At 42.0% G+C, this 12,982-nt stretch overlaps 1 pseudogene; it reads right to left on the bottom strand.

Moving 5' to 3' along the window:
- Positions 1-9,927: 9,927 nt before the first annotated feature.
- LOC143482346 (uncharacterized) lies at positions 9,928-12,676 on the bottom strand (annotated as a pseudogene).
- Between the last annotated feature and the right edge of the window lie 306 nt (positions 12,677-12,982).

Below are 12,982 nucleotides of genomic sequence, written 5' to 3' on the forward strand. Positions count from 1 at the left end.
TGGTTTTTACTCATGTAGTAGTAGTCAAGGTTACCCACAGAAGATATAAAACTCTCGTGGCCATGAGCTTCTTACTAGTCAAATACAACATCATATGCTATGATGTATCAGACAATTTTCTTTTCTTTCATGATGAATAAGTGGAGACTCACCGCGCACTGTGATGTAAACAGTATTACTGAACAATCCACATCCATAATCACACCAGTATTCTCCACTGTCGAATGTGTTGAGTGATGTGATAGTGCATGTGCATCCTATAACTGGTCCCCAGATATGTTCTTGTGAACATGCTGACAACCCATACTGTGTCCTTCGCCTCATTGTACATTCATTGCAGTACTTCATACAGCTCAGTGAGAGAGCGTCACCAATAAAGTGGGGATTGATGACGTAATTGATCGCACATGCTGCAGGAGACAATTATTTTAAACAGAAAAGACTATTTCTGTTATGACATCGTATAGCTTAAGTGTGCAGTTGTATTATCACTCAATAAAACACAGTTATTATCATTCAGACTGGATTTACCCAAACATTTAAATCAATTGTATATATATTAAACAGTAAACAAAATATAAATCACCTTGAGCAAGCCAAGATTGAACAAAATAAATCAGCCCTAAAAAAGAGAAACAGAATACATGAAATTGAGCACGCAAAACATGAAAGTGAGAGCAAAACATTTCAGACACAGAATATTAACAAAAACAAAAAAACACAAAGAACTGTATCAAACAATCTCAATTTTCCAACATTACACAGCAGGGGTGTCATGGTGTGCCAGGTATCCAGCTCATGGGACACACACACCAAACACACACACTGTAACGCCACAGGCATCATGGAGCAAAGAGGCAGATGCAAACACTGAGAAAAGCGTGATTTTATAAAGGGTATTCCATACTCTGGGTCATAAAGGCCATTGTCATTGGTCAAATCCAATAGTGAGTCCTAAACATTAGACAACCGACACATAAAGACATACTGAAACACAAAAGTACAAACCGTAACAAGAAGCTGTGAATAGAAAACAATGATCAGCACATGATATTTTAGATTTTAGTGTTCCCACCACTAAAATACGTTTGGTGGTGAACGTAAGTTGTTGAGCGGGGGGGGGGGGGGGGGGGGGGGGGGGGTGTTGAACGTTGTTGTATTTCGCGATCAATCGCAAGCGGAGGGCGACATACTGTATATATATGGATCAGAGGTAAATAAACCTGATTTTTTTTTTTTCGCCGTGTGAAATTGGAAGTGTGGCGTGAGAGCGTGTGAAGACGGTAAAATGCGTGAGACTTGAGAACACTGAGGGAATGTGGTTCATATTTCACTGTAAATAGGACAGAATTAAACCAAAATAAACATAAAATTAATATAATTAATACTTCAATACTTGTTAATATACTGGAGATCTCTGTTCCTTTTTTGGGACAGTACTTTTGTACTGGTATAGTGACAGTGCCAATGCCAAAATGTACTAAACTGGTTGTCACAATATAGCCCGGAGCCCTCTTTTTGAGCATGTGTTTGTGTCGTCTCCGTCTAGTTACGTCCATATGTGTACTTCCGTGAGTGTGGGTTTGTGTGAGTGTGTTCATTGGCCTCACTTGTGGCTCGTCTTGTCATCACTCGGGGTTTGCATTGTTCATCTGTGCGTTTACGCAGTGTTCTGTGCTCGTCTTTGTCTGAGTCTGCTTCGTGCATGTTATGTGTTAATGCTGTGAGTGTTTGCGCTACAGCCTATGTTAATAAACGTCTGTGTGTAAACCTGCAACTTGTCTCCGCATCTCCCAGTGGGGAACCGTCAGGGCCCTCTACGCCCTCTCAGAGGGCCTAAAATATTCTTAAAACATAAATATATAATTTTAAAATCTACTTACAGTTTGACAAGCAACATTTAAACAATTACAAAAATATAAGCAAATAAATTATTCACCCGTGTCTATTCAATCTGTGTTGGAAGATGATAAGTTAAGTGGAAGCCTGTGAGCCTGTGTCTCTGGTGTATATACACACACACACACACATGTGTATACACGGTCTATGCTTCAAGTAAATTTCGTTCAATTCACTAAACTACTAACTAGCTAGCACAAGTCGCTAACCTGAGAGGATTTAAAGTTAACATTTGACTAGCCAAATATCTAACTGAGCTACTTACCGAAATAACTGCAAAGAACTTGACCCTAATGGTCTGTTACAACAATTTACTGCAGAACAAGACATTGAGCTGTGGTATAAAGAAACTTTTGACGTTTTACAAAATAAACAAAGGTTAAAGGTTTTATTACTGCTGTAGAGAGTTTTGATAGAGCTTTGCTGTTGAGCGTGTTCACGTTTGAGCGGCTGGTATTAGATGTCAATCAACGCAGCTATTAACTGTCAATCACCTTATCGCCACACCCCTTTAAGTAACACTTATTAACTTCCATAAAATCTGTTTATCGTAGAGAAAAACACTGGGAGAGATACTAACGCAATGGGGTCTTATAGAATTGACAAAATATAATTGCTCAAAAAACTTATTTTACGTGTAATAAAAATTCAAATTTCTCGTCCGGCCAGTTCACTTACATGGGAATGAGCAGGGTTAAAAGTTGTATTGCAGCCAGCCACTAGAGGGCAGCTGACACACGGAGGCTTCACTTTCCACTTATATATACGGTATCTGGTACAAACCCAGCAATGTGTGAGACAGTTCATGTTTTTTGTAACATTGTTATAGTATCATTATTAATAAAACGGATCAATGTTTCCTGTATTCTAATTTCTTGTGTTCTCTGGAACCATAGAAGCTCAATCTTTAGTAAAATACACTAAATGTCAGGGCTGGCTCCAGGGTTGTGCCATCTACCACCACCGGGGGGAGCTCACAGACCAGCTCTTGTCAACATAATCAGTCTTTCTCCCTACTTAAGTAAGGCAGATGCTGTGTCTCACTGCTGAGTTGTTTGTAGCCCTATGCTATCAGCTTCTACTGGATTTGGGATGTGTTCCAGAGCGGTGGAAAGAAACTACTGTAATTCCTATCTCAAAGAAAGCGCATGCAAAAGAACTGGGGGACTTTAGACCAGTTGCTCTGACATCAATTTTGTGTAAGTGCATGGACAGGGTAGTGGTAGCCCATATGGAAAAATGTATTTCAGACAAGCTGGATCCGCTACAATTTGCCTAAGGCGTGGTGTTGAGGATGCAAGTCTTACACTTCTAAATACTGTCACGAAACATCTGGACACCACAAAATCGCAAATAAGGATTCTATTCATGGATTTTTCTTCAGCATTTAACACAGTTGATATAAATATTCTGCTACAATGTCTTTCAGATTTTAACCTTTACTCATCATTGCTTTTATGGACACAACTTTTTAAAGGACAGGCCACAACAGGTGCTTTTTAATGGTTGCAAATCTACAAAGCTTGTATTAAGCACGGGTCTTCCACAAGGCTGTGTCTTATCGCCTGTCCTCTTCTCCGTCTATACGAACAGCATTACATGCAACAGTGAAGGAATGACACTTTTTAAATATGCTGATGACACGGCTCTGGTGGCCTCAGTAAAAACATCGGAGGATCTGTCTCAGTACCAGCAGACAGTCAGCGTTTTGAGTTTTTCACCTGGAACTGAACATATCTAAAATGAAAGAATTGTGCTGTGGAAATGGAGGAGCCATTTATATATACTGATTTATATATCTGGGAATGGAGATTGACAATCGCCTGTCCTTAGTAAATCATAGCAACACTATTTATAAGAAGGCACAGCAGACTTAATTTGCTGAGTAAGCTCAGGACTTTTAATGTAAACACAGACATCTTAACAGTTGTCTATCGATCACTCATTGAATCTATCCTCACTTTCAACATCACATCTTGGTACAATTTTCTTATAGTCAAATATAAAACACAACTGTCCTGTATTATCAGACAAGGAAGTAAAATTATAGGTTCACTACAGACACCATTACAAGCATTGTATGAGCGAGCAGTGATTAGGAAAGCTACCCTGATCACTACAGACCCATCACATCCATTACACACACACACACACAATTTCAGTTACTTCCATCAGGAAGGAGATATAAAGTCCCATTGGCTCGGAAGAATGTGTATAGGAGATCTTTTGTTCCTTCGGCAACTACAATTCTGAACTCAAAATAGGTAGTATTCTAACATTTATAAGTGTCATATTGTATGAGATGGATTTTTGTTGTGATTTTGTGTATATTTGTGATCTTCAGACAGACAATAAAGACTTCTTATCTTATCTATGCTCTTGCAGTCTCTCTCTCGCTCTCTCTCTCTCTCTCTCTTTCTCACTCAGTATCGTGCTGCGCATTGGTGTCTTGTCACCACTCTCTCTCAGTGTCTGTGTATCTCACTCCTGTGTCACTCTCTCTGGACTACCTCAAATCTTCCTTTGATGTTCGTTCCTCTATATAGTTACCTGGTTATTTTGGGAAGGGTTTTTTGTTTCAGCATTTTCTCTCAACAGTGAAACTACTTCCCCCACATTGAGGTTTTCTGTGTACTACTGTTATATCTGTTTTTTCCCCATACCGTGTATGGTGTTTTTTTAGTCTCGTTTCCCGCATTGCTTTTTGGTGCAGGTCTCAGTTATAGGTTGTTTTGTGGATTGGCACTTAGCACATTCGCCCGTTTAATTTTAATCCCTTACAGTGTTATGGGGAAGTGAAAGAAGATATCTATCCATCTATCTAAAAATATATTGATGTTATCCCTCATCACGTAAGTCTCCCCTTAAAACTGGTAAAACTGTGTTTACCAGAGTGCAATGCAAGCACCCAAATAAATGTGTATGCCATGTACATCATGTTGCTGCAAGGATTTGTGGGAGTTATATCCTCTTTCTGCATGATGCAGACACAATGACATCATTGGTGGCCTTTCAGTATTTCAATGGTAATTCCTGCATCATTTCAAAGCTATGGCATTATATACAGACGGATCCTGTGAATTGTCACAAAATGTTTTAGATAATGGACTGCTCATCCACTAACCAAGGGAAAGCAATCTGTATTCACATGTCCTGTGAGGATAGACTGAGGACCTATGGGTAGTGCTGTTAGCACCTAGTGTTGTTCTAATGTAGGGTTTTTCTAATGTACATGCTTGAGAAATCTTTAATACTGTACACTCTGAGCCAATATGGCTTATTATTCTGCAACTGTCATTGGGAACCAAGCTGTGAGAAAATAGTCATCACAGCTATTTTCCATCTGTTACACATCTGTTACTTCTCTTTATGACATACATTGATGTCATCATATCTTTGCCCACTGTTTATAAAATAGCTCAGTGGTTTCCCAAAATGCAAGGTGGATCTGTTCTACTACTAATAGCAACCACCTACTGCTTAACATTTTGTATCAAGTTAAACATGTACTTAAATAATATACACATACAATGACCAAGTGAACAAATATCACTCTTCTTACAGTGTCTGGCCAACAGATCTTTTGTATTAAATGCCCATATAAGCTCAGATTTAAAGTGCCTTACTGAAACACTGTTATTGCAACAATCGTTGATCTGTTTCTAGATGAATGTGTTTCAATGTAATGCAAGATTGATTAACGAGCTTGCATTTGTTACTATGCACACAGGATATGGGTGCTAACAGAACTTTACTTTTTGTTACAATACTGTGCATAGCCACTTTCTTACAGCTTGGGCTGTGACCCAGGCTAAATTGGCCTATTCTTCGGTCTTTTGTAGTAGTAGATGTCAGTTTTTAAGATGGCACAGGAGAGCTCCTTAGTAGCAGTTTTGGCACATATGAGCGAGTTAAGTGAGTGACTTGGACAGCCAACACTGTATATGTGAGGGGCATGTGCTTTCGCTCTTTCACTCTCAACTGCTGAATCTTGCACAATCCTACACAACTGGAACATTCAAAGCTTTTGTCATGCATGGATGATTCAATGCAGTTGAAGATGTTCTCAGCACACTGGCATGTCTACCATAATACTGTATGACCTGTTTATTTGCGCGGAGTAACTTGTACACATGGTCCTTGCCTGAGTGCCTACACACACTGCATGACACAATAAAATATGTGAAATACACCTCAGCTGTGGCAACCTTCTCCATTAGACCTTGCTTTTCTGGGGAGAAGAACTGAGATATATTGGATCAGCCTTTCCATGCGCTTTGCCTCTCTATCATGCTGTTGTTCCAGAATGACATATAAGCATAAGAAATTTCCTTGCTTTTTCACTATTTACTCATTTACTTTCTCTGTTCAGCAGGCAACACCAAGTGAACACCATCATTGCATAATTGGCCATACTAGCCAACTAATTGAGAAGGGTAATATGTATATTTGTGACGTTAACTCGCTTCAACTCACCTTTTATAATTATTTAGCCCGCCGTGGGCAATACTAAAATCACTATGGCTGCTGGCAAGACATTCATTGTTTTTCATGTTTATCAAACATGGGCACACATTCGAGTAGTCAGAGGTGAAAAAAGTTTTATATTTTCTGTTTTTGGAAGGCCCTGCATGGCTTTGCCTTTCTTTCTCTCTCTCTCTCTCTCTCTCCCTCCTGCATGGGATTGGGAGAAAATCTGTGTCGCGTGCATGCACATTTGTGTGCACTCTACACCATGTGTTCTATATTCCAGGGGATATTATCTGACTTGCAGTCATGAGGGATCCACTATGTATATAGTATAATATGCGGGAGCCTCCTGGTAGTCCGGCAGACTTGGGATGTCCACCTATTTCTAATGCTCTCTCATCGTAGCATCTTGTCTGTGTCTCACACCTTTACACTTTGTATTTGCTACGTGTTTTCCAATGGATATTTATTATTTATCAACTTACAATAAAAAGTGAGTTCAAGTGTCAAGTTTGTTCAAAAAAAAAAAAGTAAAAGACCAACACAAACTCAAACATACCAAATCTAGAGGCTACTAAATAAAAAATTGACTTTAAACATTACAAATAAATCTGGGTGCATTCTACTTTCTAAACCTGGAATGTCCACCTCTGCTTGGGATCCTCAGACTGGATATTACCAACTTCATACAGCACCACTCACTCTAATGAAGACATGAAGAGAACATTTACTCACAGAGAATCACAGGGAGTGGACTGCGCTCCATACTGTCCCAGTAATGACAGACTGACTGAACAGACTGACTTTCCTGGATTCTAACAGTGACTGTTAGTGAGACAGGGAGATGAAAGAGGGGGAGTGCTTCCTGTTTTACATTCACTCTGCAGTCTGTGATGTGACAGATAGAACATACTGAGGTCACCCTTCACCATAATCAACGTAATATTAGTTTGAATTTGAGGCATAACCAATTAAGAAATACCTTGTATGAGCAAGGGAAAATTTTAATTGCTATTATATATATGCACATTTAAAAATACAAGACACAAACTGCATGGTTCCTGTGTATATTTGTAACATTTGTAAAATTTGTATTTGTGTAATATACACAGACACTGTCACGTTACGGCCCCTGACCCCTCGCTTTTGGGCATGTGTTTATGTTGTCTACGTCTAGTCGTCTGCGTCTGTGGATCTCCTTGGGTGTTACGTTCAAATGTGTTCGTCGGTCTCACCTGTGGCTCGTCTTGTAATCACTCGGGGCTTATGTGGTTTGTCTATTTAATGTGCGTTCGCGCAGTGTCCTGTGCTCATCTTTAACCCCTAGATGCATAGCTGGGTCTAAAATGATCCGTGAAGGTTGTTTTCCTGAAATATCTTCACAATGAAAAATTGTTATCTTTTCATGTTCCAGGTATTCCTCAAAAAACATGTTTTTGACATAATGCCATTTACATTTTTAACTTACCTTTTATAAATTTTAAGAAATTGTAGCTTTTGTATTACTACCCCAAGCTTCCATCAGTGGGTCAAAAATGACCCGCATGAATTTTCTATGGAATCCAATGGGAACCTTTGATTCTTATCAAAGGTGGCTTTCACAAACAAATCAAAAGTGGACCACACATACTATTTGAGAAGTTTCATCCCTCAGGAAGATTATTTTACACAGCAAGAGCTGATACATGTAAGTATAATCTTCATAATAATATGACATGAATATTAATAATAATAATATTCTGTGTGTCTTTCATGACTGTTATTATTTATCAACAAATTAGCCTACTTTATAACTAACTCTAGCAAGCTAAGCTAGCTAACATTACCTAACTACCTAAGCTAACTAACATTACCATATTTAGTGCCTATATGCCAGGATGTAAATACATTAAATACAGTGGCATATGCCAGGATGTAAATACATTAAGAGCCCACCGTTTGTTTTACGGTATTAACTTCGTTTCTCTGTATTTCCAGCTCATCCAAATCATTGTTTGTAAGAGTGACAAACCTTGGCTCAGTGGAGGAATCAGGCTGGTAATTTATAGCTTCATCCTCCAGTTTCAGATCGAAACAAATGCTTTCGAAGCCAATAGATTTAACGAACTCCCTGTAATTCATTTTGATATTGTTGCTGCTTGTTTGTAGTTGCGCTGTTTGGCTTGTAAACGCTGCTTCGTTGGCAGGTTACCTGTATGTGGCAGAGTAATACATGGAGCGCTTCGTTTACAGTGCATTATCGGCTAATAATGGCACTCCTAGATCGCCTCTCAGCCAATCACATTATAGGGTCGGAAATAACTGTGCTATAATTTTAAGTATGACGATCTTTTCTCCTGTCTGCAGGCTGTATAACTGCAGCATTCCAGAGGAAGGCTGTGCTGCTCTGGCTTCAGCTCTGAGATCAAACCCCTCATCACACCTAAGAGAACTGAACCTGAACCACAGTAAACCAGGAGACTTAGGGGTGAAGCAGATCTCTGCTCTACTGGAAGATCCAAACTGTACACTGGAGATACTAGAGTGAGTTACTGTCTGTGTTTATTTATACCCCCTACCACCCACACACAAACACACACACAAGTGAGTCAAAGGAAAGCAACACCTGAAATGAATTAGATGAGAGAGATAGAGAATGAGAATGAGCAAGACAGAAGAGTAAGTTTCCCTGTCAGCAGGTTTCTTCACGTTCTGTGTAGCCACACCCCTTTTGTTACAGCTGTTTGTCTTCGATTAAGTTTTGTATTTAGTCTCTTAGTTTCTGGTTTGAGGGTGGGTCAATGTTTGAAGATTTTTTTATATGTGCTGTTATGGCTTTAACTTCTGTCAACCAATTTAGCCCAGTGCGTTCGTTTGATGCAAAAGAGATAGCAGGAACAACATACCAAAATTATTACAATAGCAAAAGGCCTTTATTAAAACAGAGATATATCTGGGGATCTCACACATTCTAGCATTTACATCAGAGAGATCCGAAGTTCTAACAAGCAGGTTTATATACTACTGCTCCACCCCTTCAGTCCTCTTCCATGGTCCCAGTGTCTCAGACTGATAAGGTGTCATTACAGGTAATTGTTGCAAGTCACCTTCTGTGGAGATTATCAATATAGAACATATTCTACAGACACTTCACTCCCTATAGACCAAACTGTTCTCTGTTGCAACAATATGCTATAAGGCCCCTTGTGAGGCCCTTCTAAGATTATGAATAAACTTTAATAGTCTATGGCAGCAATTATTTATCTAATTAATAATTATATATCTAATTTTAATATAAATTTTATTGATGAGCAAAATATATTTTTGCTAATGTTATTGCTAAGAAAAAAACTAATTTTCTCAACAGTGCTTATATGCGTTTAGGTTTCATTCTATACTTGCCTCTGACATACGCAGTCTCATTGCTTGCTGTGCGTAACTCTGTTTCGCAGTGTTGTACTGATACATCTTCTGATGCATAGCTAGGGCACATCATCAGTGATGTTACCTGAGGTCATCGGGTGTTTCGGGTCTTTCAAACATCCTACACCCTCACTCAGGCGACCCAGCCGAGGTTGATCAGGTCTCGGCTTGTGCCCTAGCAGCACTCGACCACGGCTCCCCTCTTCTTATCCAGAGCCACCTAGAGGATTTTTCTGCTGCCTCTGTGCTGTTAAAGATGGCTCTCCTCCTTCTCCCTCCTGTGATGCCGAGTACAGTATAGGCTCTGTACAGAGACTGCCCTGCAAAGCCCCTGCACCCTACCTCCACAGGCAAGCATCTAGCCTTCCAGCCTTTTTTGTGGCAGTCACTTACCAGGCTGTCGTACTTCGCCCTCTTCCGCTCAAAGGCCTCCTACATGCGCTCTTCACATGGCACAGTGAGCTCTAACATAATGGTGGCCTTCGTTGCTTCTGACACCAGCACAATGTCAGGTCTGAGGGTGGTCTGAGCAATATGTTGGGGAAACTTCAGTTGGCTGCCCAAGTCCACTGATAGCTGCCAATCCTGTGCGGTGTTGAGAAGCCCTGGTGTTTCCTTGGCTGTTGCTGGCTTCTCTCCAGCTTTGATGAAATTGATGATTTTCTTCACAGGCTTTGACCTCCGGCAGATGGTAATAGCACTACAGATGCTCTCTGCAATTGTCTTGAGCACCTGGTCATGCCGCCATCAGTATCTGCCTTCCCCTAGAGCTTTTGGGCAGCAACTGAGTATGTGCTCAAGGGTCCCTCTCCTTTGGCATAGGGGGCAAGCTGGAGAATCCACCAGGCCCCAGCAGTGCAGGTTGGATGGACTGGGGAGTACATCATAGACCGCTTGTACCAGGAACTTGATACGGTGTGGCTCTGCCTGCCATAGCTCTGCCCACGAGATCTTCCTTTCCGCTACTTGCTCCCATCTAGTCCAAGCACCTCCCCACTAGTCCAAGCATTCTCATCCCCACTGCCCTGCTGGATCTTTCCTCCTCCACCGCTGCTCTCAACTCCTCCTGGAATAATTGCCTCCGCTCTGGCCCCTGAGCCTTGTCAAACCGGACCAAAAGGTGGTTCCTAGTCCAGCCCTGCCTCTGGATACTGTTCCCACCAGGACTTTGTGGCGCAGACGAGACTCAGCCTGCTCCACTGCAGTCACTGCTCTCCACTTCCTGCCGGTCTTTACTGATACTCCTGCTCCAGCTACCTTTGGATCTGCTGACTCTCGAAGTTGCAGAACCTCCCTCGCACGCAAAACCTTAAACTCCTCCTCGATGGATTTCAGGGGGAGTGTCAGTTTGCCGGTGTTTCCATAGAGGGCGATGCTGCTCAAGCTCCTTGGCAATCCTAACCATCTCCTCAGGTAGCGACTGACTCTCCTTTCCAGCTCTGAGATGGTGGTGATCGGAAACTCATAGAGTAGCAGAGGCCACAGTATCCTTGGCAGAATCCCGTGCTGATAAATCCACGCCTTAAATTTCCCTGGAAGGCCCGTCTTATCCACACTCAGCAACCATCCATCTAGCTCTTCACAGGTGGTCTTGATAGAGGCCCTATCTCTGAGGCTGCTGTCAAAAAACTTCCCCAAGCTCTTGATTGGCTTCTCAGTGTTGGTCGGGATTGGGGTTCCTGCGATAGAGAAGCGAAACTTCTCTGCCACTCTGCCTCTCTTCAAGACCACAGATCTTGATTTGGACGGTTTGAATGACATCCTGGCCCATGTCATCAAACTCTCCAGTCCTGCTAAGAGCCACCTGCCTCCAGGCACTGACTCCGTGGTCACTGTCAGGTCATCCATGAAGGCACGAATTGGTGGCTGGCGGACTCCAGACTTGGACTTGGGACCTCTGCACTCTGGCTCTGCAGCTTTCACAAGCATATTCATAGCCAAGGCAAACAGGATCACTGATATGGTGCAGCCTGTGATGATACCTTTCTCCAGCCTGTGCCACTCTGATGTAACTGGCCCTGAGGAGACCCTCAGGCTGAAGACTGAAGTGTAAATAGATTTGTATGTCTCCTGTTTTATACTTGTTATTTGTATGTATGGATATTCATCGGTCTTTGTCTAGTCATTTGTGTAGTTAAGCTGTGTTCCTGGTGTCATATTTCAGCTGTGTTAAAGTGTATTTAATGAATTGTAAATCATGTCTTCTAGTTCATTGTATGTGTAGTTTTCCTGTCAATCTTCACTAGTTTGCGTCTGTAGTATTGTTTGGTCATTCCCCGGTCTCTGTATGTCTTATAGGTATAATATGCTCTATCCATGTACTGTTTATGTGACGCGGGTATAGAGGTGGCAGGAGGAAGAGGCTGCAAACTGAAAGCTTTATTGTCCATAATAAAAGAAACACAAAGACTCAGGCCAAAAGGCAATAACCATGTAGATAGGAGCACTTAGCAATGTCCAAAGAGGCAGACCAAGGACGAGGAGACTTTGGATGCAAGGCAAAGGCTCAACAATGTGCAGCTCTGAACTGCAAGACCTGTGGGCTTAACTGCTGTGTGTGAAATAGGGAACAGGTGTCAAAAGTTTGGTGATTGGGACCTGGGGAGTGGTTTGGTGACTGAAAGTGTGTGCCTAGCTGAAGTGGGCGTGTGTGTGAGTCAGCCCCCCTCGTCACTGGTTGACACCCAAACTTTGTCTCCCACCTTGTATGGAGGGGGCCTCACTCCTCCTGCCATGTGCCTTGAGCTCGTTGCACTGCTGCGTCCAGTCACTGATGGTTGTCCGCCCAGACCCTCTCGCTTCTCTTACACCAGTCCTCAATGGCGGGCTGATCTGATGAGGCAGCGTTCCAGGGGTATTGGGGAGGCTGGAGACCCAGCACGCTCTCAAATGGTGTCTTACCCATACTGGACTGGGTGAGGGAATTCTGCGTATACTCCGCCCATGTCAGGAGCATGCACCAGGTGTCAGAGTGCTTGCTGCATTAGGCCCACAGAAATTGCCCCAACTCCTGATTGACTCGCTCTACCTGGCCGTTAGCTTGCAGGTGGTAACCTGAAGTAAGACTGACAGTGATGTTGAATTTTGACATGAATTACACTCATACACGCGAGGTGAACTGCGGTCCCCTATCTGATACAATGTCCTCAGGTAAACCGAACTGCCTAAACACATTCCGGAATAGCAGGTACGCAGTCTTCCACACCATGGG

The sequence above is a fragment of the Brachyhypopomus gauderio genome, chromosome 18 (assembly GCF_052324685.1).
Source record: "Brachyhypopomus gauderio isolate BG-103 chromosome 18, BGAUD_0.2, whole genome shotgun sequence".
Taxonomy (NCBI): Eukaryota; Metazoa; Chordata; class Actinopteri; order Gymnotiformes; family Hypopomidae; genus Brachyhypopomus; species Brachyhypopomus gauderio.